Source organism: Xyrauchen texanus, chromosome 19 (assembly GCF_025860055.1).
Source record: "Xyrauchen texanus isolate HMW12.3.18 chromosome 19, RBS_HiC_50CHRs, whole genome shotgun sequence".
Lineage (NCBI taxonomy): Eukaryota > Metazoa > Chordata > Actinopteri > Cypriniformes > Catostomidae > Xyrauchen > Xyrauchen texanus.
In genome coordinates, this window is record NC_068294.1 from 11,701,293 (window position 1) to 11,719,073 (window position 17,781).

Here is a 17,781-nt window from a genome sequence, read left to right on the forward strand (position 1 = left end):
ATATAGCTCCACAATTTAGTTATGATTTCCATGTTATGGTTTTTCGTTAAGTTCATATAGTATTGGCAGTGTTCAGTGCTGTTTGATTAAAATAAATCTTGTTATATTATAATAAGAAGTACTCCTAGTTGTTTGTTTGAATATTTATGTTTACGCCAGCCTCTGCCATGTCAAGAACTCCAGTATTACTTCAGTATTGTTAATTTGTTGTTGTTAGAAGCTGACTGTAACCAGACTACTGTTGGATTCGTATGACAATAATTTGACTAGCTTCTTCCCTTTTTGATTATTAATCAAAATACTCAATCTTAAGGGTAGAATTTTATGAGACTTGATCAGTCACTTTCATTTTTCTCTTGTCAAAGAGTGGTGCACCGAGGATAGAATTTAACTAGTTAAATTCTATTATTTAATTAAATTATTAATGAATAATTAATGAACATTAATTATTAGTTATATCTGATAGAAAAACTGATCTAAACAACCAGTTCACCCTACACTGCTGAAAGAGGCCACTGCAATATAAAACATTACAGAATAACATTGCCATGTAGAGGTGTACCTGTTCTGCAACAATGTTTAAGTAGGTGACACGTGTCAAATTGATGTCCACATGAATGGCCGGACCCAGAGTTTCCCATCACTTCCCCAGGTAAGTGATGGGACCGTCCATGTGATGTAAAAGAAAATCTTCTTCTGCTTTTCCAAGGTCCAATAGTACCGCCATTGTAGGCACTTTCTATGGTGGACAGGGGTGATCATGGGCACTCTAACCGGTCTGCGCTATGCAGCCCCATACATGGCAGGTTATGATGCACTGTGAGTTGTGAAACATTTCTCTTGTAACCATAATTAAAATTTTCTGAGACTTGTGCCACAGTGGACCTTCTGTCAATTTGCTCAAGTCTTTTCTCCTGTATTCAACACTTTGACTACTAGAACTGATTGTTTGCTTAACATCTAACCTACCCTGACCTTAACATATGGCCTTGTTAGGAGATGATATGCTTCACCTGTGTGTGGTCATAATGCTTTGGCTCATCAGTGTATAGAGTTGCTCGTCATTGTGACTTTGTTATTTTTGCTTAAACACTTGTCATTTACATATTTGGGAAATGCTTAACCAAATCAACTATATATATATATATATATATATATATATATATATATATATATATATATATATATATATATATATATTAGATAGATATTTATAATCTTTGTGCAGAATGATCTATTACTTTTACACAATCATTGCTTCAATGGATTGTCTACAATTGATTGCGGGTGGTTAGTGAATAAGATGCAGGTATTTGCATTAAATACAGCATACAATAGTGGCACTGTTTAGTGAATTTACCCTGAGACTGATCAAGCAATTTTACCATCAGCATATTAGGTAGCAGGGATTTGCAGCAGGAATGAATTGCACTTGTTTTGATGTGGTAGATTGTAGTTTGTGACATATGTAAGAATCACAGTTCTGATTTAAAATGCATGCATTTAATACGTATAGCTTGATTTATTTTATTGAACCGCAACATACCGTTAGTCAATCACAGACAGAACTTGAACCTGTCATGCAAAAGTCGATTACTGTAACAGCAAATAAAAATTACAAGTCAAACTGGGCAACATTCCTTCCCTCTCAGAAATCCTGCTTTTTACCTACATTTATCCTATTCGTCAAAAGATTTTAGACTGCTTAATGATTAGAGCACACACAGGCCCCAGCGGTTAATAAAACACACTCGTGCTGCAGAATATGTCCTGTGGAGGAGAAAGCCAGTGGGGACCCCCTCCCTTCACCTTCCCACAAACCCTATTTGAGATACAGGGAAATATTGTACATAAAACCTCCACATCAGGAGAAACCAATTACACTGGCCCAGAACCCAACCCTCTACACAACAAACCCTTTTATTGATCAGGTAATAATTACCACAGTCACATCATAAAGTACCTGGAACAGATTGGTCGTTCAGGTTATCGATTCTCCCAGGCTCCCCTTCAATTCTCATTGTATGACTGCTGTACAGAGCTTGATGAGTTAGGCTCTGCCCCAGTCTCTGTTGGGGGTTGTGTAGGCATGCATGCACAGAGGTTTTATATTTTATTTCTTAATTTTCTCAGAGGAGATTCAAAGTCATTGTTTACTCTGAGTGCACTTTTGGCTAGTGCGATGCATATTCGCCCTTGTTCTGCTTTTGCTCATGTCATCAAGGCTAGCCAAAATCTATCTTTATTATCTCGTAAGCAGGCGGTTATTTTTACTTTTCCACAGCATTCTTTTTGTCTGATTCATTTTCGCCAACTAAAACCATTGTTTTTCTGTCTCTGTGGCTCTCTCTTGCTCTTTTCCTCTCTCTAATGCTGACCTTTCCTCTTTCAATGGTGTAACTCCAGGGATGCCTGGGAATGCACCAGCTGTGTGAAATGCTTCATTACCCAGCTATCTGCCAGCCTGTGACCCTAACTACTGCTGCCTACAGCAAGTCAAATCACAGCAAACCCACCCTGACCCCACCAAACCCTGTACAAACTCATTTGCCCTGCCCCAATTGAACCTGCCAGTCTCTAATTTTATAGGCATAAAGAGTCCTCTATGGATGAACGATTTTGTAACTTCATCCCACACTAAGTGACCGCAAGCATACTGTACATTATTAAGAATGAAAACCAAAGTTTTGCTTCTATTGAAGATGTCAGGGTTGAGTTGCTCATTCACTTTGACAAAATTTGTCACTTCTTATGACTTGTTTTCTGAAAATAAATGGGTTGTTAGTTGTTAATGGTTTCACACTGTGTTTTATTATTTTATATGAAACAAAACCTTATTTTTCTAATGTATATTATATTCACTGGCCCAAAAAGTAGCCTATTTGGACACTTCAAATTAATATTTTGGGTTTAGCACAAGTTAAGCTCAACCAATAACAATTGTGGCATAATGGATTAATTATTCCACAATTAATCCAAAAGGATTAATTTTGATTGGTCACCCCATTTAAAAAAAAAAGACATTTGTCATTCAGTTCAAAATTATAAAACAATACTTGTATCCTTTGATTTACCAATAGTTTGTGTCTATAAAAACATGTCCAAATCTGTTTTTAGTAAGAGACGTAAGTGAGCTGTATGGTTACATTTTGTACAATTACCACAGGCAAAAGCTTTCTTTTGGAGGGTGTGTTCAGCATATTTACAGTTTTTCTAAACCACCTACAATAAAGACAACCAATTTGATAGGACCCACTTTATATTAAGTGTCTTTAACTACTAGGTGCTTGAGCATTTAAAACAATGTACATACAATGTACACACAAGTTGTTGCATTGTACTTACATTTAAAGTTACTGCATTTAACTACATCTGTAGTTACACTGTTTACTTTACCACTAACCCTAAACCTAACCCTAACCCTACCCCAACCCTTACCCTATCTGCTCCACAACCAAATGTGCAGCAAATGTGAATCAGCATATATACAGTATATTATATATTATTGTATTAAATAAATCATCGCTATTGTTACCTAGAGTTAAGGGTTTGCCTTTTCTTTTGCCTTACTTGAAATGTAAATTCCAAGAAATATAAAAACATACTATAGATGTGTTTTTCTATATATTGTATTTTTAAGTTTTACATTCAAAGGACATACATTAGTTTTTGTTTAGTCGAAGGAGGGTAGGAACTCTGATCAGAGCCTTTAAAGAAATGTGTCGTTTCACAAGTACTTGAATACTGCACATGGCCAAATCTGGCACAAGCAGAGAGCAACCAGAGACAAAGTGTGACCAGTCATGCAGATATGCTTGTTAAGACGTGTAAAGAATGATTTCATCTCCTTAACTGTCAGCAAGGATGAATAATTTCTTCTGTTGGATACAGAGTGTGTTAATTGAACGCTGTGAAATAAACATCTTGCAATTAGCACTGTATCAATTTTCATGGATAAACATGTTAATCAAAGTGTTGAGTGTGTAAAATATAATGGGAATGATGACTTTACACCCAACCTCAACAATTTAACTTGCAACATCCTCCATTCGACTTATGGAGCATATGCTGAAATGCTAGAGAAGACATATAGGGGATTCATTATAAAAGAAATAAAGAAATTTCATTGTCAAGACAGACAATTGTTAATTATAAGTAAATTACATGCATGAACACACAGTGCATCTGTGAAATAAATCTGGTTCATATCTCATTTTCTTTTGCTTGGCGGAGTAAGCATTAGAATGATTCTCTGAATGTGGTTTGAATATATTTTATTGTTAGTTGTTTCACTTTCAGATTGCAACACTGCTTCTAGTGTGCAGTCAAGTAAAGGAAAAGGAAAAGATATGATATGTTCAGAATAGAATACTTCTAGGGACTATTTAGCAGAGACAGACAACTTCTATTAAAATGAATGGGAAACACAGCCTATGTCAATAATGGATGTAGAAAAGGAAGTCCCTCCTTACAAATAAAAGAGCCAATCAACATTTAGAGACAGAGAGCGCATGCGCATTAGCTGAACAAGCCTGAAATATAGCATTTTTTTATACTGATCTGAGCAACAAAAAAAAATCCCAATTTATGATACCATCATTGTCAGATTGTACTTCTTATTTCTTTTACCATAATCTTGACCAACCATTTTGGAGATTTCTGTCTTTTCCCATTCAAGTCGATAGGAGTTGTACATTTATGCCACTTGTTAACATAGAACATAGCTGCCCAGCCTGCCCAGGAGCATTCCAAAGATGGCCGCTGAGTGGACTGACTTACCTTAAAGGGACTTTGACACTAGTATACTGCTTAATGCAAACCTCAAAGTATACTGCTTAAGATAAAAAAAAAGAAATAGTATGTGAATCCGTAAGCAGTATTCCACATCATTGTCGCTTGTTTTCAATATGTTGCATGTTTAATTAAGCAAGTGGCATCCAGTTATCATCTTGGAAATCCTGCAAAATATGTATTCTGCATGCTAAATTCAGTTGTGTGTAAAGTGTCCTAACCTTTGGCAGTCTAATCAAATAATGAGTTAATAAGATCAAATCGTGGTTGACATTGCTTCCAGTTCATTCGTTACAAAAGAAATGGAAGGTCAATTTGAAAACATTGCTTTGTAGGAAACAGTACTCCATGCACAGCGCACTCTTTCTGAAATCTGTACATGTAGTTGGTCATCTAGGTAATCGTTGCATATAAAAAATGTGCATACAATGTGTACATACTGCAGAAATGGTAAGAGTAGAATTGAAATATTCCATTCGCAAATAGCCATAGACAGAGAGAATAAAGAGTAAGAAAAATAGTGACTATAGAATAGGGCTTAGATTGAAAGACAAAATGCTCACCTCAGCCATCTACAATGAATCCGATGAGACAGGTGTTCAGGTGTTGAACAGAGCCAGGTGGCATCCAGCTGGTACCCCCTTCCCACACACACACACCTAATTCCAATTTTCAGTTGCAGTGTTGGGGAGGCTACTTTGAAACTGAAACTTTCTTTATTACAAACTACTAACAATTCAATAAGTCAAGCTACCCTTTAGTAAAAGTAGTTAGCCTCAATACTAGCAACTAACATAAAGTAGCTGAATACATTAAAACTATAAGTGGAGCAGGGATGGCTGGGTGTTTTCAAAAGTGGGGAATATCAAACTATTGTATTGTATTGGGGGGTATTTTCCCCAATTTGGAATGTCCAATTCCCATATATTAAAGTATTTGAAATCATACATATACTTACAACAGTCATCTTGTTAAATCATTAAAATGGACATATAAATACTGCTCTGTTTATTTTAGTGGCTGACGGGGTAAAATTCAGGAGAGCCGATCAAACTCAGTGTTCATTTTAGCAAATCTCTTTTGTAGCACTATGCGCCCAGAAATCACACACTTCAGTTTTAATATATAAATATGCATACATTTACACTAAACCCTAAATTAATACATTTAAACAACACCATAATTCATATGGCTTGATCAGAAGTACGCGAAAAAGTATTCAAATAAATATTTATTTTGAAACATAAACCTAAAATGCTATGAAGGGAATTCAAAGAACATGATTTCGAAAAATGCTGCCTTCAGAAATATTCTACTTCTCATTTCTAATGTCATAATAACCAGTGAGTCACATTCAAGTGATTTGTTGCTGCATATTACAAATTACAGTAAAAAATATCCTTAAAAGAATATAAAAGCATAAATGCTAAAGGACACATTGTTTAAAAGTGTATTTACGGCTGTTAACATAACAATTGTTCATTCAAAACCATTGATAGACAAGAGTGGCTTTGGAGGTATGGATTCATTTAATTTCAATTTGGGCAATTAAAGAAAAGGTCAGGTGGAGAAACAGATGGCTTACTTAGAGTACCACACCCTACCCAAAGACATAGAAATACATTTGACATTTATCCACAGTCTCCAGTGGACATGTTAAGTGTGTCAGGCAATGCAAGCGAAATTAGAAGAGTGATAAATAGCTACACTTGTAAACTTGTCCTAAACTGAGCCACAGTGTTAGATGTCTATCATGTTCACTCAAGAAGGCAACAGCAAGACTCAATGTAATAATTTTTCACAGGGTAGACTGTAATGACTTTGGGTTAACAAGAATACGGTTGGGAGAAAAAGTGACAGATCATGAACAAGCCTTTAAAAAATGAAGCTAGCAAAGCTAAAGGGGGAAAAAGTCTTTAATTACGATTATGTAAATCACAAATTTAAATTTCAAATTTAAATGTCAACCAGGGTTCCTGCATTAAGGGCAGCAGGTAATGATAACATTGGTGAGAGAAAGTGTGAGCCCCAGGGAGAGGGGTGAGACACTAGAATTAGAAGAGGCATACATTTCTCCTTGTTAGGCAATGGATAATTAAAACAAAGGGGAAGCTATTCAGAGGCAGAGGCACTTCAGAAAGACTCCCCTGAGGCAGGGCGAAGGGAGTGTGTCTTGGTGTAGGCTAGACAGCGAGCAGAAGGTTGTCTCCGAAAGCAGCGGGAAAAAGACACAGCTGTTTGTCAAAATGCTGCCTGAGGGCTAGCAGCAGTTCTTTTTTCTCCCTTTCTGTCCCTCTCTCTGTCCTTTTCTATATGGTTATCTCGTAAAGGAAAAGTGATGGACAAAGGGTCGACTGATGTAATATTGATTGTTGAAGCTGAAAACACCAGCCTTTCTGTGGCACCAATCGGAATTGCAAAAATTTACATTGTTTTCTAACAACTTCCGAATCCACCGTTTGTCTTCCATTGGTTGAACTAACAGATAGTGTCACCCTGTAACGATCGTTACTGTGTATTCATGTTTATCACATTATAATGCAGTGTGCCCCTTTAAGAGAGTTGGTTACGTCACTCATGACGTGTACTATGCGTGATGACATAGTTGGAGATGAGATTAGGACATTGTAGATGCTAGACGTGCTCTACCCTTTTTTTCTGTATATTTTATTTTATAAGTTTTGTGACGCTAAGGAAGAGTAGCTCTCATGTATGAGAGGATTGCATTGCCTGTGCACTTGTCATTAAATGTGCATGATACAGCCTTTCAGCCTTCAAGCTCTTTCTTCCCTCGATTTCTCTCGAGTTATCCGGTCCAAGCGTTACAACCCCAAACTCATGCTACTGGTTGAGGCAATGTTACTATGTTGAGCTTGATAGGTCTCTCAAACAAGTAGAGCAGTATTGCAAGTGTATATATGTATATATTTGAATTTAATATATTTTGTTCTCTGTAATTCTCTTTGATTATAAAAGTGTAAACAAAGATATGTTTTTAATCATTGGTAAATAATGAGATTTAAAAGTCAAACTTTCTCTCTGTCTCTATGTTTCTGAATATTCCTCTTCCTTTTCTCTATTTCACCTGCTCTCCTTTCCCTTGCCTTTGTGTGGCTTTATATAGCTGATCCTGATAGCCAATTTAGCACATTGAAGAGACGAAAAAATATTTTCCTGTGAGCAGGTAGCTTTGTGCAGTCAAGGGCTGTGAATATGCAGTGGAAGTCGTGACACCTCCTCTCTCCATGGTAACCCCAGCACCGTCCAGCCAGCCAAATGAGGAAAGAGTCTGTGTGGGTTCCTGGCTTTGATCCATTCGTTAATGCCATTGCACTGACTACATACTCTAAACAGCATGACCTGATAGGTCATTTGTATCAGAAAGCTAAGATCTGCTTGAAAGATTAGTACGGGAAATAACACTACAACAACCTTTTCAAATTTCATAATTTATTTATGGTTTGTATGTATTTTCTTTGGTTCTTAACTGGTGGGTCAAGACCCAACAATAGGTCGTAGGTCTGTTCTGATCACAGACAGCAGGGAAAAAACTATAATAAATGCAAACAATAAAATAAAGTATTAAAATAAATACAATTAAAAATAAATAAAATGTCAATAGTAAAAAAATGTGCAAAATGAAGCCACATCAACAAGCTTCTGTTGTTGTTTACTAAAGTGAAATATTTTTCCTGTTCAGCCTATGTTATTGTAACTGTTCTTTTCAACCCGCTCCAAAGGGGATTCTAAATGGTGTCAGCCAGCATGGCAGGCATACACGCTAACAAGGATGCTAAAGACTATAGCCTCTAGCGTCAGTTGGTAGTGTACCTCTTGAGGCCAGGTGAGTGAGTTTTATGCATACCGCAGAGCTATCACATACCAGCTGGCTCCAGTTATACCCACCCTCCTAAATCTCACTCCCATCCGGGTCACAGCGCCACCAGTCCTGCTCAACCCACTCTGAGCAGGATTTGAACCGGTTTCAGCCAGCATGGGAGGAGGGTGCACTAACAATGATGTAAAAGGCTACAGCCTCTAGCGTCAGTCATTAGTGCGCCTATTGAGGCCATGAGAGTGAGGTTTACACATACCGCACAGCTATCATGTACCAGCTGGCTCCAGTTACATCATGTTAATTCTACATATTATTGGGATTACAGTGAGTGGTTTGACAGGGCAGACTGCGGGGCCGGGTCGTGATTGTGCACACTCTACCCCTAATAAAAGCTGCAGTGCGAGAGATAGAGAGAGAGACTTACGGACAGCTGTCCGACACCTTTGTGTGTTTGTCTTTTTGTTTAAGTTTTGTTTTTAAATATTATTTATATTCTCAAGCCGGTTCTCACCTCCTCCTTTCCTTTAACCCCTTTACAGCGGTTCATAGCATTATTAATTAAAATGTTTGATTACAAGGTAATTTTTGTGTACCTTTTGTATGATAAACAAGTGTCCCATTGATACGCATAGTCTATGATGCTATTTTATGTTGTTGTTTTTACAAAATGTACAAAATTGTCAATTTTTGTTTTCAGCCTTTGTCATATTCATAATTTAGCATTTTGTTTAGCATCTTAATCAGTTTCAATATTTTATTTCATGGACATTTTGAGTTAAACAATTTCAGTTTTTTTACATCTTTCTATGTTGTTTGTTTCTTCTGCTCTAGCTTCTGTAGCTACTATTGGAACTTGGCAGTGTGATATTGAAAATATTGTTGACTTTTGAATGACAATTGCTTGTTCTGTTCCTCATTTGTAAGTTGCTTTGGATAAGAGTGTCTGGTAAATAACCAAACGTAAATTGAAAACCAGTTGAAAACGTATCGGTTACCTAACGTAACCTCGGTTCTCTCTAGATGAGGGAACGAGTATTGCGTAAGCTAGCTTACGCTACGGGAAAGATTAATCTTTTCTGAGATATTGAAGCCAAAAAATTATCCTTAATTTTGTATCCATTGTCAACGCAGTGCGGCAGCTGCAGACCTTGAGCGGGCTAGCTAGCGAGCTCATTGGTTGCTCTGCGGCAACTGCTGCAGCCTATAGACGAGCTTGGGCGAACTCGCATCCAATGAGAGGCGTCCGCGCGCTCACTGCATCAAAGCCCGCCAAAAAGGGCGTGACTAGAGTGCATATAAGGCTGGAACCCTGGTTTTCATTGACTGAAGCGAAAAGTCACTCGTGGCGTGAGCACAGCCGGCTACGCAATACTCGTTCCCTCATCTAGAGAGAACCGAGGTTACGTTAGGTAACCGATACGTTCTCTTACGAGAGGTTCTCTCGTATTGCGTAAGCTAGCTTACGCTACGGGAACCCATTGTCAACGCCGTGCGCGCCAAGCATCCACTGTATGAGCCCCAGGGAATTAAGGGGGAACCCGGGGGAGCCCTTATGAGTGGGGAAATAAGATTTGGCCGGCAAGAATGCGGGTCAGTGTTTGTGTAATATATAAGCACATAGTGGGAAGGGAACGACAGAGCGGCGGTGCCGGTCTGTGTGGAATGTGTCCCATCAGTGCAGCTCACCAGGGGAGCTGTAGCGTGATTAAACCGCTAGTAGTTTTGCCTGCAGAGCGGGCACTTCCATATTGTAAAATCTGACAAATGTGGAGGGGGAAGTCCATCCCGCTGCCACACATATGTCGTGAATGGGAATCCCGCTGGACCATGCCCACGAGGATGCCATGCCTCTAGTGGAGTGAGCCCTAATGCCCAACGGGCATGGCAGGTCTTTTGACGCGTATGCAGCAGCAATAGCGTCAACTATCCATCTAGATAGTGTCTGTTTCGAGGCGGCGAGACCTTTGGTGCGCCCTCCGAACGAAACAAAAAGCTGCTCAGAGCGTCTGAAAGCCGCGGCGCACGCGGTATACAATCTCAGTGCTCTGACTGGGCAAAGGAGATTGGCGTCGCGTTCGCTATCGGATGCTGGTAGCGCCGATAGGGAAATGACCTGTGCTCTGAAAGGAGTACCGATCACCTTGGGAACATAGCCGTGTCTAGGTTTTAAAATGACCTTGGAGCGCGTGAAGGTCTCCCACACGTTTGACTGATGACAGGGCAGTCAGAAAAACGGTTTTGAGTGAAAGGTATTTCAAATCCACGGATTGAAGTGGTTCGAAAGGGGGGGCTTTCATAGTTTCGAGAACTATAGAACGATCCCAGATAGGAACCGATGGGGGGCGCGGGGGTTCATCCTTCTAGCTCCCCTAAGGAAGCGGATGACCAGCTCGTTTTTTCCCCATGACTGGCCGTGCAGGGGTTCAGCGAACGCCGCAACGGCTGCCACATACACTTTGAGCGTGGATGGGGATCTGCCCTTATCCAGCAGCTCTTGTAGAAATACGAGCAGCGACGGCACCCCACATGTCCACGGGTCCAGGTCTCTGTCGGTGCACCATTTTGAGAACACAGACCATTTTGACGCATAGAGTCTTCTTGTAGAAGGGGCTCTAGCGTGTATAATGGTATTTATTACTCCTTCTGGCAGAGCGACGGGTAGTCGTTGATCACCCACGCATGCAGCGCCCAGCGCTGTGGGTGGGGATGCCAGATTGTGCCGCGAGCTTGTCTGTCGAGCTTGTCTGTCGAGATGACTTTTCGGCGAGATACAGCTCCCATTGTCACTCCTCGCTGATACCACTCGGCCACTGTCCAAGGCTGCAGAGCTGAAATACAGGTCTGAGTCACCTTGATGGGCTGGTGGCCTGTGGCCCAAGCCCGGCGAGACGCGCGGGTTCTTAGCCAATGCTGAAGCGGGAGCATGTGCAGTAAACCCAGCTGAAGTACTGCTGCGGCTGAGGCCATGTAACCTAGCACTCTCTGGAATTTCTTCAGAGGCGTGAGGCTGTTCATCTGAAAAGATGCGGCTAGTCGCTGAACACGGCGCGCTGTGTAGATAAGCGAGCCGTCATTGCCACGGAGTCTAGTTCTATCCCAAGGAAGGAAATTGTCTGACTGGGCTGTAGTGAGCTCTTGGTCCAATTGACTGCAAGACCCAAACTGTTCAGATGGTTGAGGAGAACTGCTCTGTGAGACAGAAGCTCCATATGTGACTGAGCCATAATCAGCCAGTCGTCCAAATAGTTCAGAATTCGCAAACCCTGACTCCGCAGGTGTGCGAGCGCCGCATCCATGCACTTCGTGAAAGTACGGGTGCTAAGGACAGGCCGAACGGAAGGACGGTGTATTGATAAACCTGGCCGTCGAGGCTGAATCTCAAGAATGGCCTGTGACGGGATTTATCTGAATCTGAAAGTATGCATCTTTCAGATCGAGAGAAATAAACCAGTCCCCTGGCGCACATGCGCGAGGAGTTTCCTGATTGTAAGCATTTTGAACGGTCTTTTGCAAGCACCTTGTTCAAAACCCTGAGATCTAATATGGGTCTGAGGCCGCCGTCTTTCTTGGGAACAAGAAAATAACGGCTGTAAAGCCCCGACTCGCTCAGAGAGGGTGGCACTTTCTCTATGGCCCTTTTGCACAGAAGGCTTGCTATTTCTGAACGAAGCATGCACGCTGCTTCCGTGTTCACAGTGGTTTCGAGCCGCGCTCTGAAGCGAGGAGGGTGGCGATCGAACTGTAGCAAATAGCCCTGTTGTATTGTGCTTAACACCCACTTGGATATACCTGGAATAGCTTCCCACGCTTTGAAGCGTAACGCTAGAGGGTGAATGGCCAATTCGCTCTGATTGCCGCACACAGAGTGCTGAACAAAATGTGTGAGCGCGTTTAGTGTGTTTATGCATGATTGCTCGCAGACAGCATGAACAGGCTGTTTTGTGAATGACTTCCCGATTGGAATGAATGGGGAAAGAGTCACATCTGTTACGTGATGCGCAAGCATAGTCATGGGCACGGGACTTACACACAGAGGAATGTTTGCTGGCCGTGTAACAGAGCGGGCAGAGAATGGGCGCGCGCACGTATTCGTGGGCGCATTTATTGACTCTAGCGCTCGAGCGGTTCGTAACCGCTTTATGTGAGCGTGGTCTGGTGGGGACACGAGACATGCAGTGCTTGTGTGCAGAAGTGAACACTGGATTGTGGGCACGTTTTCTACACATAGGGCTGGTCGTGTGACAGAGCGGCCAGAGAATGGGCGCACGCACGCATTTGTGGGCGCCTTCATTGACTCTGACGCTCGAGCGGTTCAGTAACCGCTTTATGAGAGCGTGCTCTGATAGGGGCACGGGATGTGTTATGCTTGTGTGTAGGGCGAACACAGGGTTGTGGGCACATTTTCTACACATAAGACATGTTTGCTCTTTACAAGATTTATTTGGGTCGCCGTGAAAACGGCGTTTGAGTGCAGGCAAGCGGGCAGTGTCACCGGCTTGTTGGCTGCTAAATTCACCACTGCAGTAGCCTGAGAGAAGGGGACTGACAGGGGGCTGAAGCTTTGACGGTGGTCCGCCGCGCGCGACTGAGCCGTCGTTTGTTCAACAAAGCTAGGAGGACTTCGGTTGTTCAGGTTTCAGCGCAATCTTAGGCCGAGGCCCGCGGGGGGGCGGTGGTCTACGGCGGCTGTCTGAGCGCGATCTGGGGCGGCCGCCCTGTCGGCGCTGGGAAGTCTGGCTTTGTTGAGCTGGGCGCTGTGAAGATGCTCGTGCAGAGGCTGGTTACGTGGGCGGCCTGCAGAGGAGCTAGCGCGGCGAGGCAGGAAGAGATTCATGGCTTGGGTGGCTTTCTGGACTTCCGAAAAACGGTCAACAATGCCACTTACCGCGGAACCGAAGAGACCGGATGGAGAGAGCGGCGCGTTGAGGAACGTGGAGCGCTCAGTTTCTCCCATGTCGGCTAGAGTTAGCCACAGGTGTCTCTCAGTTACAGTCAGTGAGGCCATGCACTTCCCTATAGCTTGGGCTGCAGCTTTGGTGGCGCGAAGGGCGAGGTCCGTCGCGCTCCTTAGATCTGTAACAGCCTCTGGGTGCCTGCCTCTCTCATCCCAATCCCGAAGAAGGTCCGCTTGGAGGATCTGCAAGACGGCCTGTGTGAGGCGTATCAGTTCGACTCCGGCGCGGGTCCTGCTGGATTCCTGGGCCGTTGAGGAGGCTTGTGACCACTCCTCGCTGTCCGAAGCCATGATGGAACAGCAGCCTTTGTCCTCCACCTCGCTCTCCGAGGTGGCAGCAGTGCGGCCGCTCGGCGGCAACTGCGCGTCCCGGGGGGGCGGGGAGGGTGAACGCGATGCTCGAGGGAGGGGCTCCAGCGAGACAGTCGCTTCTAAAACCGGTTCCGGCAGCCTTTGGGAGCGGCGTTTCTTCCGGCGCGGCGAAACAGAAGGCGCGGCAGCTCGGTTTTGCATACTTCGAGTCGAGCCCGCAGGGTCGACATCGAAGCTCCTCGCAGAGGTCGCATCCGCCATCAGCGAGGGCGAGCTCTGCATGCCCCAGTCCCAGGCAGAGAGCGCAGATGATGTGTCGGTCTCCGGCGCTGAGAGGAGCGCGGCATGAGCCGCAGGAAGTGCGAGGCATCTTTAAAAAGACGCTCGATACTCTTTTGTGAAGTTCGCTGAGGAACTTAGCTTGCTCTAAAAAAGGATACGTCGCCGGATGGCGTAGCTCGCAGGATGGCTGAAGGTGGCGAAGACGGCCGGCTGCTTCGAGCGCTGTCCACGCTCAATAATAACCAACTGCAGAACCGCAGAACCATACGTCATAGCAGTGTGAGGACGACAGCGCCAGCCTAACCGTCTGATGCCGGAAGTGGGCGCGGCAAGGCATTGCGCTACTTCAGCGATTTGGATCGTTTTAAAGTTTAAAAAAAACGTTATTATAAATACTTTTTTTTAAACGATTTAATTGAAAAGATATATATATATATCAATTCTCAAATAGTATAAAAGATAAGAATTATGTTTTGTCCAACAAAAGACAATATACTACTATTAACAAATGTTAATAGTTTTTTAAAAGTTAAAATTATACTTTATCCATTTGTTTTGTTGAGTCAAATGATTAACAATATAAATTTAACAAAGCTTAAAACAAAAAAATACAATGAAAACAAAGCTTGAGCGTTTGAACATTTGATTTAATTGAAAATAATTTTTAATACTCAACCAACAATTTTTTTCATAGAACACAACAATTATATGATGGACTGAAAAAACACAAATGATTAATTTAAATAAAATTAGTTTTTTCCTCAAATCATCTTTTGAAATATGAAAAGAATCACACACTAGCTGTACCTGCTCCAAATAAATAATAGTAATTAAATAAAAATACAAAATTGAACTAAATAATAAATAAATTATATAAAACTAAATTAAACCAAAGAATATAAATCTTATAAAAGTTATGCAGGCACACATTTAACAATAATTCTCAAGAGAAAAATAATTAAAATAAATCAAAACTCCATACAAATGCAGTTAATCCTGAGGCGCCTTTCATCATGACACTTGCTAAGAAAAAGTTCCATGTCTTCCTTAAACTGGAACTGAAACATGAAAGGCTCTTTGGCCAGTTCCAGATCATCTTTCTTTTCTGCCTGATCAAGTTTAAAGGGTAACTAAACCCTAAACCAACTTTTTTTAGTTAATGATCTGTAAGCATGGGGCTTTATTAGTACTGGTCATTGATTCAAGTAATTTTTTTGACATTTGTGTATAAAGTGTTTTAATTCTACAATATATGGTGTAAAAACGTCTGAGTGCTGCCCTCTTCAGGTTGAACGGTGGCTACTGCAGTTGAATTTTCCTATTGGCTGTTTGCGGTACTTCGTGATGTAAGCAGTGACAGCTGACGTAAGCAGGTTCCAGCTCACCATGCCAGATTCATGTACATGTTGTCTTGCGACCGTATGAGGAATAATAATAACACAGAGTCTGACAACAGCTGTCAATTAATCCGTCACTACGAGTCTCAGGTCTCCCCCCCCCGCACTCGGTTCGTTCCCTCTATCCCCGCCGGGGTCTGCCCACTTTTCCAGCATTTTCAAATATTTCTAGTGGGTGGAGTCAGACTCTGAGCAGGTGTTTAGTTACCCTTTAAGGGCCTTTTCCTGGTCTTCCTTATTTAGGTTAAGATACCACGGCTCATCCACAAAAGGCTCATCCACAAAACCTCTGAACGAGTGGCAGTTTTCCCGGAGCCATGCAGCTCCTGTCCTGAGGTCTTTGACTATCTGTGGTTCCTTGAGAGAGGAGCACAAAAAAGGAATGAAATATTTAATTCATTTAAAAGAAATTATTCTCACAAGAGAAAAGATGGTTTGCACCACATTTAGCTGCTAGCTAATTTCCATCTGTTGTCCCTGGGGAGATTGGAAGTGTCCTCAACAATACATTGTGTTTTAATCAGGATGCATGTAAATTATTGTTTTGAAATTATGCTCTTTCATGTGCCCGTTTGAGACGATAAAAACATACCTTGTCGTCGATTTCAGTTTCTTGTGCTTTAGGTGGCACCTGCACATCAATGTTTCCTGTGACAAATTAATTTTTAAGTTAATTTATAGAGAGAGAGAAAACTTGAGAGCTGAGAGAGTTACCTTTCAATGGCAAAGTTCTCCATCAGAATAAGGCATCACCATTTTCGAATAAGAGGGAAATCAGACTTGCATAAGGGGGGAAAAAAGTGTTAATAGATCAATTTAATAGATTATATTATTTAGTTAAAATATATATTTTTAACAAAGACTTACAGCTGTGAAATCAAAGGGTGCCTCAAAGACCATCACAAAAAGGGCAGTGAAAATTTCTGCAGCATGTTGTGCATTGCTCCAAAGGTGGTAGCGCTGAACCTCTCTGAATCTTTATGTGGTTCTATAGGTGAAATAAAATACAATTAATGCAATTCTCATGGTCAGAAAATTTAACAAATGCCGTAAAATACAACGCCAACAACAAATTAAATCAAAAACCATGAATATGTAACCTAACAAAGTGATACAATCCAACTGTAAAATAACGATCATGTGATCAAGTGCCTTCGTCACAATTCTCACTTAGTCACATTTATTATATAGCACTTTTTACAATACAGATTGTTCAAAGCAGCTTTACAGGGATAATAGGAAAATTATGCAACAAAGTTTGTCTCTGTAGATCTAGAACAAAATAGTGTCATAATCCAGCTTAAGTAAGTTCAGTGTTGATTAATTTCTGTTGTAAAAAGTTATTAATTCTGTTAATTAATCTATATAGCCATTCTGGAGAAAACAGTGATGTTATCATCCAGTTCAGTTCTCATATGTCAATGACAGATCAATAGTATTGTTGAATATTAACTTACAAAATACTTAGAGCCGTTTTGCATAAGCGTATAACGTTAAGTATGTTGCATCCATCAAAGATATAACTTCTTTTTACCTTCTTCTCTTCTTCTTTTCCTTGTTCTACCGTGTGCTCCGCCATAGTTAAACATGAACTCCGCCCACTTCCGGCATTAGACTGCTACCCCGCCCACTTCCGGCATCAGACGGTTAGGCTGCCGCTGTCGTCCTCACACTGCTATGACGTATGGTTCTGCGGTTCTGCAATTACACCTATCTCTCCACGCTTGCTAGATGCCCCTCGAATGGCGACGCGGCTTCCAGTTCAGAGATGCGAAGAGCTTCGCTGAAGAGATGAAAATCAGGGTTCCAGCCTACGAACTACGCTTATATGCACTCTAGTCACGCCCTTTTTGGCGGGCTTTGATGCAGTGAGCGCGCGGACGCCTCTCATTGGATGCAAGCTCGTCTATAGGCTGCAGCAGTTGCCGCAGAGCAACCAATGAGCTCGCTAGCTAGCCCACTCAAGGTCTGCAGCTGCCGCACTGCGTTGACAATGGATACAAAATTAAGGATAATTTTTTGGCTTCAATATCTCAGAAAAGATGAATCTTTCCCGTAGCGTAAGCTAGCTTATGCAATACGAGAGAACCTCTCGTAAGAGAACTACTGTTTTAGAGCACATCCTAACATTTCAGATGGGTTTCCGAGGTGAATTCTATCACTGAGATGTGGGGGCTGAGGTATCCGAGGAAACACAGCCACATATT

The 17,781-nt window shown here is 41.8% G+C and overlaps 1 long non-coding RNA gene across 3 annotated transcripts; it reads right to left on the reverse strand.

Moving 5' to 3' along the window:
* Nucleotides 1-14,868: 14,868 nt before the first annotated feature.
* LOC127660105 (uncharacterized) lies at nucleotides 14,869-17,182 on the reverse strand. 3 transcript variants are annotated; one of them, XR_007972606.1, is made up of 5 exons: nucleotides 17,032-17,174; nucleotides 16,442-16,562; nucleotides 16,289-16,353; nucleotides 16,167-16,222; nucleotides 14,869-15,931 (listed from the first exon to the last, which is right to left on the reverse strand). It is a non-coding gene; the product is annotated as an uncharacterized LOC127660105 (long non-coding RNA). The 3 variants fall into 3 exon arrangements; XR_007972605.1 differs by having other exon boundaries at nucleotides 16,289-16,562; nucleotides 17,109-17,182; XR_007972604.1 differs by having other exon boundaries at nucleotides 16,289-16,562.
* Between the last annotated feature and the right edge of the window lie 599 nt (nucleotides 17,183-17,781).